We start from the raw sequence: 13732 nt of genomic DNA on the forward strand, positions 1-13732 counted from the left end.
CTATGCATTGCACACACAGCAATGTTGCTCATTTCCCATATTATCAAAAACTAACATTTGTGTGTCACAAACTTGGCATCATGTGGTGCAATAGTCAGCCTCAAAGATCTAAATATTCACCAAAAAATAAAAATAAATAAAAAAGGAGAATCTGACCTCTGGCTTGAGATAGATTTGTGCAAATCTGCAGAAAGATATCTCCTACACATCTCCTGCATGTGAGTGTGGGCATGTGGGTGTGTACATGTGTGGGGTGGGGGTGTGTGTATGTCGGTAGGTGTATGCAGATTTACCAAGTATTAATATTTTGCAACATTTACTCTCATTATATACACATATATAGGAACACTTTCCTCCAATTGTCTCCAATTGTCTCAGAAGGTCCTTGAGGATATTTCTCTAAAATCCAGAATCCAATCAAGCATCACATTGCATTTAATTGCCCATCTCTTTAGTCTTCTTTACGATGAGAAGAGTTTACTGCTGCTTTCTCTGTGTCTTTTCTAGCATTGACATTTTTGAAGAATCCAGAGAAGTCGTCCTTTGAAGTGTCCCACAGTCTCTCATGATGAGGGTCCACTTCAGCCCTTTTGGAGAGAACATTCCATAAGGGGTGCAGGAACCCACTTGTAGGCACAGCAGCTCTTGCTGTTTTTGCAGCAGTGAACATAATATTGGGTTCCTCTCCCTTTAGGCTCTCTTTAGTTAAGACAACATTATTCACTCATAAGATTCTCTTTCTCTCTTTCTCTTTCTCCCCTGTTTATGCACATGTACACACATACTTAAAAAGATCAAATTTTTAAAAATTTATTTATTTTTTAATATATTTTTTACATCATCGTTCATTTTTGACAATGTTTGCTCCCAGCCCCAACACTCAGGTGTAGTCCCCATAGAGTTTCCTTCCCCAATGCCCCCCGTGCACCATCACCTCAGTCCCCTGTGCTCCTCCCTCCCTCCCTCTGACCCCTCTCCCTCCTCCTCCCCTGCAGGATGTCTCTGGTTTATAATTGTCTGTTTTTGTTTTGTTGTGTTTTGTATTATTATATTTTTCCCCCGATGTCTCATTTGGTTCCCCTATATTCCTCCTGTAAGTGAAACCATCAGATGTTTTTCAAAAAGATCAGATTTTTGAAAATATATCTATTCTTACGATCCTGTGAGGTTATTTTGGGGGACAGTACAAGTCCATTATTTCACTGACCCAGCCTTGGAAGGACTTGACGAAGGGGGAGAGATTCAGAAAGCAATCGGGCATCCAAGGGTTCATGGCCTTGGATGAGAGGAAACTGGAACTCTCAAGCGGGTGAGTGTGGGTGAAGCAGAACCAGGTCAAAGGCAGCAAGAAAGTGAGGCCGTGGGGAAGCAGCTGAGAGAGTGACGTGGACCCCACAAGACTGACAGAAGATACTAAGGCGAAGAATTCTAGATGCAGTGCTAATTAAGACTTTTAGTAGTTTACTAGCATTTACCCTTGGCAAGCTACAGCTTTTTGTTTCTAAGAAATAAAAAAGGAGGAGAGGGCTTGAAAAGCCTCTTGGACAGAAAATAGCACTGAGAGAAACAATATTTTGATGAGTTAGTGCTAAATGAATTAGAAACATGTGGACTGAATTTCCCTTGAAATACAAATGGATTGAATAATTAATGGAAAAAGCACTTGGCAAAATGTACTTGAGGTTTTTATTGAACCCAAACCAAAACATTTGAAAATATTTTGAAATATGTGAAAAGTACAATATACATCTGGATTTGCCCAACCCTAGTAAGGATACAGGAAATATTATTTTTATTTAACATTTATATGATAGCTGCAGTGTGCCTCAATCCTAAGGTATTTCTTACAACAGCTCTGTGGTCTAGGTTGTAATTATTATTTTCATTTGGGGCAAGAAATTTACCAGCACCCCACAGTGGACTTCAAGGAGAACCTTCTATTGGTCTGTGTTCTTTAGAGGTTTTTGTTGTAGGAACACTGGACCAGCAGACATAAAATTTGAGTCCAATTCCTTTAATTCTTTTTGGACCAATCGCATTGTACAATCAATCTCCACGGTGATTTTGTCATTATGTAATGTCTCCCTTTTGCCTATTTAGGTATTTTGACTTCAATGCTATTATGCCAGATCTTACTATCACCAGCTCTCTTTGATGACTATTTGCCAATTAGTCTGTGGTAGAAAGAATAATGATCCCCCAAAGAAGTCTACATCCAAATCCCCTGGAACACATGACTATGTTATATTACACCACAAAGGGAAATTAAGGCAGAATTGAGGTTGCTAATTAGATGACCATAAAATAGGGAAATGATTGTGGGTAATGTAACTGCAAGGATCCTTAACTGTAGAAGAGGGATGCAGAAGAGAGAGAAGTCAGGTCAGACTCATGTGCTATGAACAGGACCAAGCCGTCTAGTTGGCTTTCAAGACAGGAAGGAGGATCACAAGTCAAGGGACCCACTTTGGACTAAACCTACAGATCTGTTAGGTCATGAATTTGCTGTTCTTTAAGTCACAAAATTGGTGGTAATTTGTCCCAACAACAATGGAAAACAAGTACATATCCTATAACCTTTATTTTGAACCATTCTATGCATCCTATGTCTCCTGTGAACAGCATTTGCCTAATTTCTTATTTTTTTTAAAAGATTAATTTATTTATTGATACAAGCACTGGGTACAGTCAGAAGCGCAGGAGGGTGAGAGAATTCACCAGAGACAGAGCGGGGAACAGAACAGGCAGACTGGTGAAGTACACTGCTGAGGGGAGCAGCGGGCGGCCGGGGAGGTCTGCGCGCCATGTGGGACCCTCGCCGGTGGCCAGGAATCGAACTGGCGCTGCAGAGGCTGCGGGCAGCTTCGCAGCTCAGGGCTCAACCGCTGCGCCACCAGGGAGGCCCCATTTCTTAGGATTCTTGACCCACTTGAATTATTTCTACCACATGATTTTGCCTTGATTTTTTAATTTTACTTTCATTTCTGTTTTGTAATTTTAATCACACATTCGTTCAAAACATACCGATCAAGTAAATGTCCATGTGCTAGAAACTTTCTAAATTATTTCATATCCCATTTACAGATGAAGATTAGAGCTTTAGAATATTACTGAAGGGGGGCCTCCCCGGTGGCGCAGCGGTTGAGCGCTGGGTTGCGAAGCTGCCCGCGGCCTCTGCGGCGCCGGTTCGATTCCCGGCTGCTCCCCGGCCACTGGTGGAGGGTCCCACATGGCGCGCAGACCTCTCCTGCCGCCCGCTGCTCCCCTCAGCAGTGTACTTCGGTCCCTCTGCCTGTTCTGCTCCCCACTCTGGCTCTGGTGAATTCTCTCACCCTCCCGCGCTTCTGACTGTATCCAGTGCATGTATAAACAAACAAACAAATAAATAAAACATGCCTCTATTAAAAAAAAAAAAGGCTTTAAAAAAAAAAAAAAAAAAAAGAATATTTCTGAAGGGCCTCCCTGGTGGTGCAGGGGTAAAGTCTTAGTACTATCAAGCTATCACCAGCTGTTGAGGCATGAGTTCGATCCCCGGCCAGGGAGCTGACCCACACAGCACAGCAGACCTTTCCTGTCTCGCCTGCTGCTTCACCTCAGCAGTGTATTTCAGTCAATCTGCCTGTTCTGCTCCCCACTCTGTCTCTGGTGAATCCCCTCACCCCCCACCTCTGGTCCACATCCAGCTCTTGTATGCATAAACAAATTATTTATTTATATAGATTATTTATATATATACATAAATATTTTTATGCATATATATTTTATTTATATATAACCGGCAAATTTTATATATATATATAAAGAATACTTGTGAGCACTACTGTCCTCAGAGAATAGAGCTGTGCAAAGACAGGCCAGAGCCCAGGACACTGTGCTGGGCCCAGCAGAGCTACAAGTTTCTATGGCCCTTTTCTCACCCAGGGCTCTTTCTAGTGTAAACTCACACCACCTTTGCTCTTATTTTCTGTGCTGTTTCTTGTACAGAGCAAGTATGGGGATTGAAAAAAATGTTTCTAGGAAATAATTATAATATTATCTATGATTTTCTTTCTGACCTTGCCAGAACCATTTTTTTTCCTAAATTTGTTTTTCTTTATTGCAATTTGTTTTTTCCCCAATACGTATGATCGTGCATAGCCATGATTATAAACCAAATCCTAATACTCTGCTCAATTAAGTGTGCATCAGATAGCACTCCACTAGTCTGAAAGAGATTAAACATCACCTTTTCTAGATGTGACAATTTAGGCATAGACTATGTGAGCTTGAACAGACCTAAGGGATCATCTAATTGAATCATCTCATTTTACAGCTCAGGAAATGAAGTTCCAGAAGATCAGTGGCTCAGCTGTTCCCACTGCTAATCAGCCAGGGCAGGTCTAGAACCCTGGTCTTCTGACTGAAGAGATGATGCCCTATCCATGAGACAGAGAACCTCAATTGAATTTTTTTTAAATATTTATTTTATATATTCTTTTTTTTAACTTCTTTTTCTTTTCTTTTTTTTTTAAGATTTATTTATTTATTTACACAAGCACTGGGTAGTCAGAAGCCAGGAGGGTGAGAGAACCCACCAGAGCCAGAGCGGGGAGCAGAGCAGGCAGAAGGACCGAAGTACACTGCTGAGGGGAGCAGCGGGCGGCAGGAGAGGTCTGCGCGCCATGTGGGACCCTCCTCTGGTGGCCGGGGAGTAGCCGGGGATCGAACCGGCGCCGCAGAGGCTGCGGGCAGCTTCGCAACCCAGCGCTCAACCGCTGCGCCACTGGGGAGGCCCTATTTTATATATTCTTTACATCATTTTTCATTTTTGCACAATGTATGCATTTTCATCTTGGCGATATTCCCCATACAATTCCCACCACCCCCCATTTTGACTCTACTCCCTCCTCCCCTCTCCCCCCATAGTGTGTCTCTGGTTTATAGTTGCTTGTTGATTTTGATTTTTTCTTTATTATAATTAGTCTATTTCCTGGCCCCTAATTTAGGTTTTCTGGATTGGAAGAATTAACATTATCAAAATGGCCGTCCTACCGAAGCAGTTTACAGATGCGATGCTACTCCGATAAAAATTTCAATGATATTCTTCAAAGAAATAGATACCACTCATGGCATCTGCCATAACACACCAGGAGCTGTCGGGCTTCCTGGCCTTCTCTGGCTGTAGTCTCGGCTACGAGCCACACACCGCATCCACCCCCAGGATGCACTCACTCTGGGACTGGCAATTCTATACTGTTGGGGGTAATCGCCCAACCCTCAGGGTTTCTGTCTGCTGTCGCTCCAACACTCGGCTGTCATAGCCACCAATGCGACTCGCAGGCCCTGCACTCAGGCCAACCCACTGCACAAGCACATGGGTCGGGGATCCAAACTCTACATGCGGCCTCTCTTGGCTCCCTTCTTCAGCTTGGGCTACACCCCAAGGCATGTTCCCCACCCGTCCCCCAAGAACAGGTTCCTCAGCTCCTCACTGTAAATGACAACAAGCAGGGCATCACCCACAGGTGATTTTACGAGACTCACTGGCCTTCCTCAGCTTACCTAGAGCTTAACAGCCACTCAGGGCTTCCCAAACTCAGCATCAGCACCAGCTTTTGCCTTCTTAGTTGGCTTTTCTCCTCTGCCTGGCTGCTGGGCACACACAGGCTGCTTTTGACCACCAAGGCCCACTGGCCACCCCCAGATTCCCATCTCGGGGGTTGTACAAACAATCCTCCCCCAGGGTCCCAAAACAACAAACTTGCCAAAGTTCCTCCACCTTCTGGAGGGATTATCAGTCCAAGTCCATTAGGCCTCTCCCTGCATCAGCACTGGCGAGCTCCGAATCCTGGTCCTCTCTTCCCCTGCGATTCTGCTGCCTCAGGGGTCGTTGGCTGGTCCTCTTGGGCATCTCCCCTTCCAGGCATGGTCTCAGCCCGCAGCTCCCGAATCTTGTCCATCTCCTATGTCACCACAACACGTCCAGTGTTGTCACAGGTTCTCAGTCTGCTACTCCTGAGGTCTTCGGAGGCCTCCATACCCGTCTGCATGGAGCATCTTGCCGACTTACATCAATTGTAAGGGCAGGATTGAGCCACAGTGCAGGTTTTCTATGATCCCATGCAGATGGGGTAAAGGAGGAGAGTCCTGGAGACCTCGGTGGCTTTTGCTGGCTTTTATTGGGATTTAGCAGGTACATGACAGGCAGGGGTGCTGGGGAGCCGAGAGGCTGGCAGGCCCCCCAGCCCCCAGCAAGTCCTCACTCTATCTGGGCTCTCTGGTGATCTCTGGGGACCTTGTTCTCTTGGTTCTTCTGCTTCTGCTTCTCTACTTCTTTCGTTCTGCTTCTATTGGCGTCCCCGTGACGCCGCCCTTAAAAGCCCAGTCTCAGCCCAGGTGAATCCCATCTACCTATGCCCACACCCTACTCCAGGTGCCCACCATCAGGCACGCATTCAGGACCGCAGGGTTCCCTCATCTATCCTAACGGCAGGAGGGCAGGAAAGCCTGATACTTTTTACCTTACCCTACAGGGTGGCGCTTGGGAGACAAAGAAGAGGATATGATGGGGGGATGAGGGTGAGCAGAGAAATGAACAAGGGGTTGCAATAAGGCAAAACCGCACACAACGAAGAATGCAGGGCACCGGCACCAGCACCAGCCTCCCACTGCCTGGCTTGCTCATCTCTCCCCTCCGCCATCACTTACAGAAGGTCATGCCCCAGAGTGTGGCAGCTGGAGGGTTTCTCTGTGCTGGAAGCTGCCTAGGGGTGTTCTGGGAACCACTGTGTGTGATTGGACCTGGGAGTGACAACGGCAGCCCCATCACAGCAGCAAGATCTGGGGCAGCAGTGGTGGTTCCTGGGGCTCTAGTCTTGCCATTTTTCTCCTCTTGTGCCCGGCTGTGTAGCACGACCTACATCCCAACCTGCAAGGGACACAAGGCCTAAAGGCTGGCCCTGGAGCCAGAAACCACTCTCAACTGCACAAGTGTTAACACCTCCCAGCATCATCTACACCTGTTCCTATTAACCTGTTGGGGGGAAACAACAGTCCTTTTTTGTTTTAACTAGCATTTCTTAAACTGCTTGTGAGAGCAAACATTTTTGGTGTACCGATCATTTTTACTTCTTCATTTTGGACCTGCAGTTCATACGCTTAGTCCCCTTTTCTGCCTGTGTGTTGTGCAATTTTTTTAATGTGAAATCAGATTTTGTTTGCCTTGCTAGCTTTCTGCTTGTTTGATATAAAGTTCCTTTCTCACAGCAGTTTTATCTTTTGTCAGGAAAATTATCCAACAATTGGAAACAGGCCTCGGACTACAAGATAGCCGTTTAGGGTAGAGCCTGAGATGACTTTGTAGTCTATTGTCTATCTTACGTCTAAGAATAAATGAATTATTTTTTGTACAGTAGAACCGTAAGCACTTACCGTCTAGCAGAAACATGTAACTAAACGATTTTTAGAACTGTCAGATATTAAGCAGTTTTATATCGAGCCATCAGTTTATTAAATTGCCTATAATTCAGCTTCCCCTCCATATTTAAGACCATTTTTAGACTTTACTGACTCCCACAGTAAAAAAATGAGTTAAATAAGATCTTTGCCGAGTGTTCATTTTATATATGCCTGAGAGTCATGATTTTACTGTTCAAAAATTTTATTTTAACGCTATTGGCTTTGACAATTTCCCCCCAACTCCATTACCACTCATTGCTTTTCCTTAAAACAGGGGAATTTCAAAGTTTATGTTCCTAGAATCAGGAAGAACAGATGCTGACCCTTTCTATTCTCTCCTAGCTGCTTCCTCTTTAAGGTTAGGATGGAAACTCCCAACCCAAAGAGCCCAGCTCCTGGTCCCTTATTTTTACTGAAAGCACAGGGTTCTTCCCACGAAGACTGCCAGGACTCACTAACCTTACATTTTCTGTTTCCAGGTGGCTGCGGTGCAGTTTTTACAGCCCTACTTTCCATCTCACTCAGCTTAATTTTAATGACTGCCTCTTTCCGGGGGTCTTAGTGAGCTGTTCCAGGAAGGGTTATAACCTACATTAAGCAATAATCATTAAAAAAAAAGAAAGATAGGGAAAAATAGATCCCTCCCGTTTACACATCCAAACCAAAGGGCACAGTGAACAAGATTCTTGGCTGACTTGAGAAGGATGTTACCTGAGTCATTTCTCGGGGTGGGGGGGGGTGTTTCCCTGCAGCCCTACCCTGAGTGCTGTCTCTGCCTTGCATTCCTCACCCCCATCTCCACCAACAAACAAGCCCCTTATATGCCACTGCAGGGATTTTATTTAGGCGTAAATATAATCCTTTCAATCTCCTAATTAAAATGGGTCCTCCCACTGCTGTGGGAATATAACCAAAGTCCCTCCCAGTGACTAACAAGGCCCTGCAGCTCTGGTTTCTCTAGAACTTAGCAGATTTAGCCAGAGAGACAGACCCGCACACTCTTCTTCCTAGCTGTTGTGACTGTCACCCAGCCCTGGCTATCCGAGGCTCTGCCACCTCCATGCCATGGCTGTGTCCTATCTGCCCAGGGCGTCTTCCCTCTTCTCCAGCTAATTCAACCCACCTTCTCTTAGAGGAGTGTCCTAATAGCCCCTTCCAAGGAGGACCCAAGGCAGTGCTTTTTGGCACCCATAAGTAACGCAAATCACCATATTGCAGCACCGCACTGCTTTATAATCATTGCTTTTATTCTGTGACATTCTCAGAGCACATTGATAGGGCAGGAGCTAAGTTTTACCCTTTCTATTTTTGCACCCCCAGGATTTATCCCGTTGTGTTACTGCACGGGATGTTCAATAAATGTTGGTGGTTGACCTCAACTGATGACTTATACTCTTTAGCTACACAAAGATCCTTCAGACTACACAAGAAATGTTAGATATCCTTACAGTGACGTCAATGATTATCAAAAATGTACACATTTCAATACCCTCCTCTCATTAAATTTATTTTGTGAATATTGTCTGAGCCCACCAGTGTATGAGTTGCTTCACATGAAGTCAGAAGACAGAGACACAGAATATTTGATCAATCTGCTGTGCAAAGTATTTCAGGGAAGAGAGAGTATCTTGGTCTTCTCTTTAACCCCCTGCAGGACCTAATATATAATTAGTCATTTACCAAGTGCTCAGTAAATACTTGTTTGATTGATAGTTGAAACATACAGAGTCAGAGCTACAAAAAAACCTCCCAATGTAATTTAAGTGGAGACATTTGGTGATGCAACAGGGAAAGTGGGAAATCATTCAAGAGGCATCTTACTGGGGTCATCTTTTCCAAGTCCTCTACATTAGAGAGAATGGACCAATTCATTGCCTCGTCTACACAGCAATACTCATTCCTAAACTTTTAACTTTTCACGAGTCTTTTCCTACGTGAAATCCTATACAACGTGTACTTGTACAACAAACCATATCTCCGGCTTTAATCTGTTTCTTAAACTACAAACTGTCTGGACCTAAATGTTTAGAAATTACCTTGCACATCCTACGTGCAAATACGAAGTAGTACATGGAGGAAAAAGCAAACACTAAGTAAGAGCAGTTTGACTAGGTGAGGAAGTTGGGAACTAGAAAGATGGGATGTATGTCAAATAAGACAACAATTTAGATCTTCTAAGATAGGAAGACATGTGCCGTTCAAAGAATTTAGGAATAGGAACATCCTTTAGTTGGGACACTAGGGATGATAAAGCGATTTGATGAGAAATATGTCTGCTTTAGCTGCTTCCTACATACTCCTGCTCTACCGGGGACTAACCCAAGTAGATAATGGAAATTGGTATTGACAACAGGGATTCTACTTTAAAAACACACACACTTTGCTTATGAAGAACTTAAAGGAAATAACTGGCATCAGTCACTCAAGAGTCTGTTGCACTTGAGTGCAATATAGTTATTTCATACACATGTCTATCTCTCCAATAATTTAAATATTTCTTAAAGCAGAAAAGGAATATCATTTTTTTTACTAAGTATCTTGCTTAGTGGCTAATACAAGGTGGCATTCAAAAGTGTTTATGAAATAAATTATTGGACACATGGGAATGTATAAATATCATCCCCATGGAGTGAATTCTTTTTTTTTTTTAAAGATTTATTTATTTATTTATTTATTTATATAAGCACTGAGTACAGTCAGAAGCACAGGAGGTTGAGAGGATTCACCAGAGCCAGAGCGGAGAACAGAACAGGCAGACTGATGAAGTACACTGCTGAGGGGAGCAGCGGGCGGCAAGAGAGGTCTGTTGCACCATGTGGGACCCTCGCCCGGGGATCGAACTGGCGCTGCAGAGGCTGCAGGCAGCCTCGCAACCCAGCGCTCAACTGCTGCACCAGCGGGGAGGCCTACCATGGAGTGAATTCTAAGAAATGATTCTTCCTTGATCTGACATCTGGAAGGACAAATTAAAGAATGAATGAATGAGAAGAAAATTTCTTAGTTTCTTCCTTGAGGACTGATCATACACACAGGACACATACAGGCAAAAAATGTCTAAATTTGTGTGAATGTGCACTTTTAGCTAGGGAGGGTACTAAAAGCATGGTCCTTCAAGATGCAGCATTCAAGAGAAGCTGGTTTAATAGCAACTCATGGATCCAGAAGATGAAAGCAGGAATGCAGGAACAGAGCTGGCCACATGCAGATAAACAAGAATATTTCAGAAACTACAAAGAGCAGATACCCATTTAAGCCAACCATTTACACACAGCTGGGCAGCAACTACTGTAGGGGACCAAACCAGACGGTCATGTGAAAACTGGCCATAACTCATGCTAACTCAGGCCTCTATCTGCACAAGAGCTTTCAATGTTCTTCCCATCAAGACACACATAGAAAATGATCATGTAGCCATTAACGAGAAATGGTTGGAAGCTCTGCTGCAATAGATGATGAAAATCCAGGCTAATCAAGGAGACAACCAAGAGTAGACAAGGGGAAGATGATGTTATATAAAGGGGTTTTGATGTGATTTTTTAGGAATTCATCACATCTGAAGATTTTTAATCAAGGCATCTGATTTTTATTTTGAGGCATTCGGGTAGTCTCTTGAAGAATGAAGTTGAGGGGACAAGTTTGGAGCAAGAGGGATAAGTGAGAGAAATGATAAAGATCTGAACTCAAAGGCTGAAAAGAAAAAGGTACAAAAAAGAGAAAATTTTTAGAAAAAAACAATGGAAAAGGGAGGCACTCAATCATCTTCTAAGCGCCCACCCTATTTGATGAAATACGGTCCTATATTTTCTAACACTAAAAGTTATAAAAACATGCGTTTCACAAGTAGAATATAACATTAATGCTATTTTGAACATTTCATTTTAAAGTACCAATTGCAAGTGAAAATATTGAAAAGCAAATGTGTATTTCTTTGAGCTCATGGAAGAAGTCAAGACAGGAGGGATGAAGTAGAAATCCTTAGTTTACTAAAGGTTGTAACTCAAAATCATGGAACTGCATAAAATCACATAAGGTGCTCAGCACTAACTTCCCATCAAAATACCCTACGAGGTTGAAATACTGTTGCTACCCAGGGACCATTCACAGTCAAGGAGTCAGAATCTCTGATCTAAAACATTGTTTCTACTATTTATTATTTGCTTAATCTCCCTGCGATTTTAATTAGCAACCAAAGTTAAGAATTGCTGAATAGGTCCAAGACATTTGGTGATGGGGTGGGGCCAGTCTTATTTGAATAAGAGTAGAGATTCTCAAAATGAACATTTGATTTCATTTGTCTTTCCCCTGGTCCCTTATTTAGGTTTTCTAAATTCCTGCTATGAGTGAGACCATCCGGTACTTTTCTTTTTAATTCTGGCTTATTTCGCTGAGCATGATTCCTTCCAGCGCCATCCATGTTGCTGCAAATGGCATGTGTTTATCTTTTTTGATTGCTGAGTAATATTCCATGGTGTATATGGACCACATCTTCTTGATCCAGTCATCTATTTTTGGGCATTTGGGTTGTTTCCAAAGCTTAGCTATTGTATGTTCAACATCACTTGTAATCAGGGAAATGCAAATCAAAACTACCATGAGATACCATCTCACACCAGTGAGAATGGCACATATTAAAAAAACTAGCAACAACAAATGTTGGCGAGGGTGTGGAGAAAAAGGAACTCTCCTGCACTGCTGGTGGGAGTGCAGACTGGTCCAACCACTATGGAGAGCTGTGTGGAGATTTCTTAAATGCTTTTCAAGGTCTTTCTCAGGTGACTTTTCATTTTCCCAAAAGATGCTCTTTAAAGCTTTACAGTGCTGGGCCTCCCCGGTGGCGCAGCAGTTGAGCGCTGGGCTGCAAAGCTGCCTGCAGCCTCTGTAGCACAGTTTCGATCCCTGGCCGCCAGTGAGGGTCCCACATGGCACGCAGGCCTCTCCTGCCTCCTGCTGCTCCCCTCAGCAGTGTATTTCGTCAATCTGCCTGTTCTGTTCCCCGCTCTGGCTCTGGTGAATTTTCTCACCCTCCTGCACTTCTGACTGTACCCAGTGCTTGTATAAATAAATAAGTAAATCTTCAAAAAAAAAAAAAAGCTTTACCCTGTAAAGAGCTCTGATTGACATGTAAGCAATGCACAGCTCTCAAGTGAGTAACTCAGACTATTCAAAAACATTTCAGTCTAGAAAGTTCTTGTCCGTTATTATGGTCAGTTTGTTTCAAACGCTCCTCAGAAGGAATTTGCTGCAGATGTGTGTCCCCTGACCACCAGGTGCCGGCGATCAGGTGTTTGTTGTTCTGGCCATGACCTTCGGCATAGCCCAGGTGCCAGTCACCGCTCTCGGCAGAACTAGAAATAAGCAGTCAGATATTCCCAGGTAAGACAGGCCTTGCCTTTCCCATTCTGTTCATGGTGCTTGTCTGGGACCATAAAGTATGTGAGTCTTGGATACACCTGGCTTTTAAAAAATCTGTATAGGGCGGTGAGGGGAGGGCAGCAGGGTGTGAGGCGGCACCACTGTGCTCGGACAGGCCACCAATCTCTGCCTGTGGCTCCGCCAAGCCACCTGCCTCCTCTGCTCTTCAGTTCACTCACGTGTAAAAAGGGGTCATGATGGAACTTACTTCCTAGAGTGATCAGAAGAACCACATGAGACATCCTCACAGAGTAACACTTATTAATATTATTACTATTATTTTTGTAGTAGTTGTTGCAGTAGTGCTTTTGTTGTTATTTACCCGAGTGCTTTTACCACAGATCACCCACCAGGAAGGACTTATCTCACTGTTTTGGGGTAAAACATGAATTGCTTGTGTCTCACTTAGCATCTTCAAAGCTGATACCCAGTTTCTGGCTCTGATCCCTGCCTCCAGCTGCATGCTTCCTTCATTCGGATGTCTCTCCTGCGTCAACCAAGACTAGACCCTGCCTATTTTTCACATCTTCACTGTTATGTCAGTGAGGTGCCTTCCTTCTAACGTGAAATTAGCTAGGCTCAGCAGGTTGAGATGCCCTAAGCTTTTACAATACTTTACTCTCTCCCGCTCCTCTTATTTAGAGTGTAGAGTCAGTCTCAGGCAGACACTGCCTGGTGGCTGGGGACCAGCGGAGCTTAGAGTAAGGCTGCTGGGGACCACGAGGGCCGGGGCTTCCTGGGGAGAGGAACCATGTTTGCCAGGTGTCCTGGCCGGCTTCCAAGTTTGGCTCAGTGAATTTTACCTCCTGAAATTCCCCCCTGTCTGTTCAATTGGATATGGTGTTCCTCTTGGCTTCCCGTCCCAAACCGAGGTCTGTGGGAC

The 13732-nt window shown here is 44.0% G+C and overlaps 1 long non-coding RNA gene across 1 annotated transcript in view; it reads right to left on the minus strand.

Moving 5' to 3' along the window:
* Positions 1-366: 366 nt before the first annotated feature.
* Positions 367-13732, minus strand: part of LOC129145161 (uncharacterized) — a 105036-nt gene continuing 91670 nt past the window's right edge. Inside the window, exon 6 of the long non-coding RNA XR_008550315.1 lies at positions 367-587. This is a non-coding gene — a long non-coding RNA (uncharacterized LOC129145161). The remainder of the gene's footprint in view (positions 588-13732) is intronic.

This window comes from Talpa occidentalis, unplaced genomic scaffold, assembly GCF_014898055.3.
Source record: "Talpa occidentalis isolate TD23 unplaced genomic scaffold, MPIMG_talOcc4v2.1 talOcc4.9, whole genome shotgun sequence".
In the NCBI taxonomy this organism is placed as follows: Eukaryota; Metazoa; Chordata; class Mammalia; order Eulipotyphla; family Talpidae; genus Talpa; species Talpa occidentalis.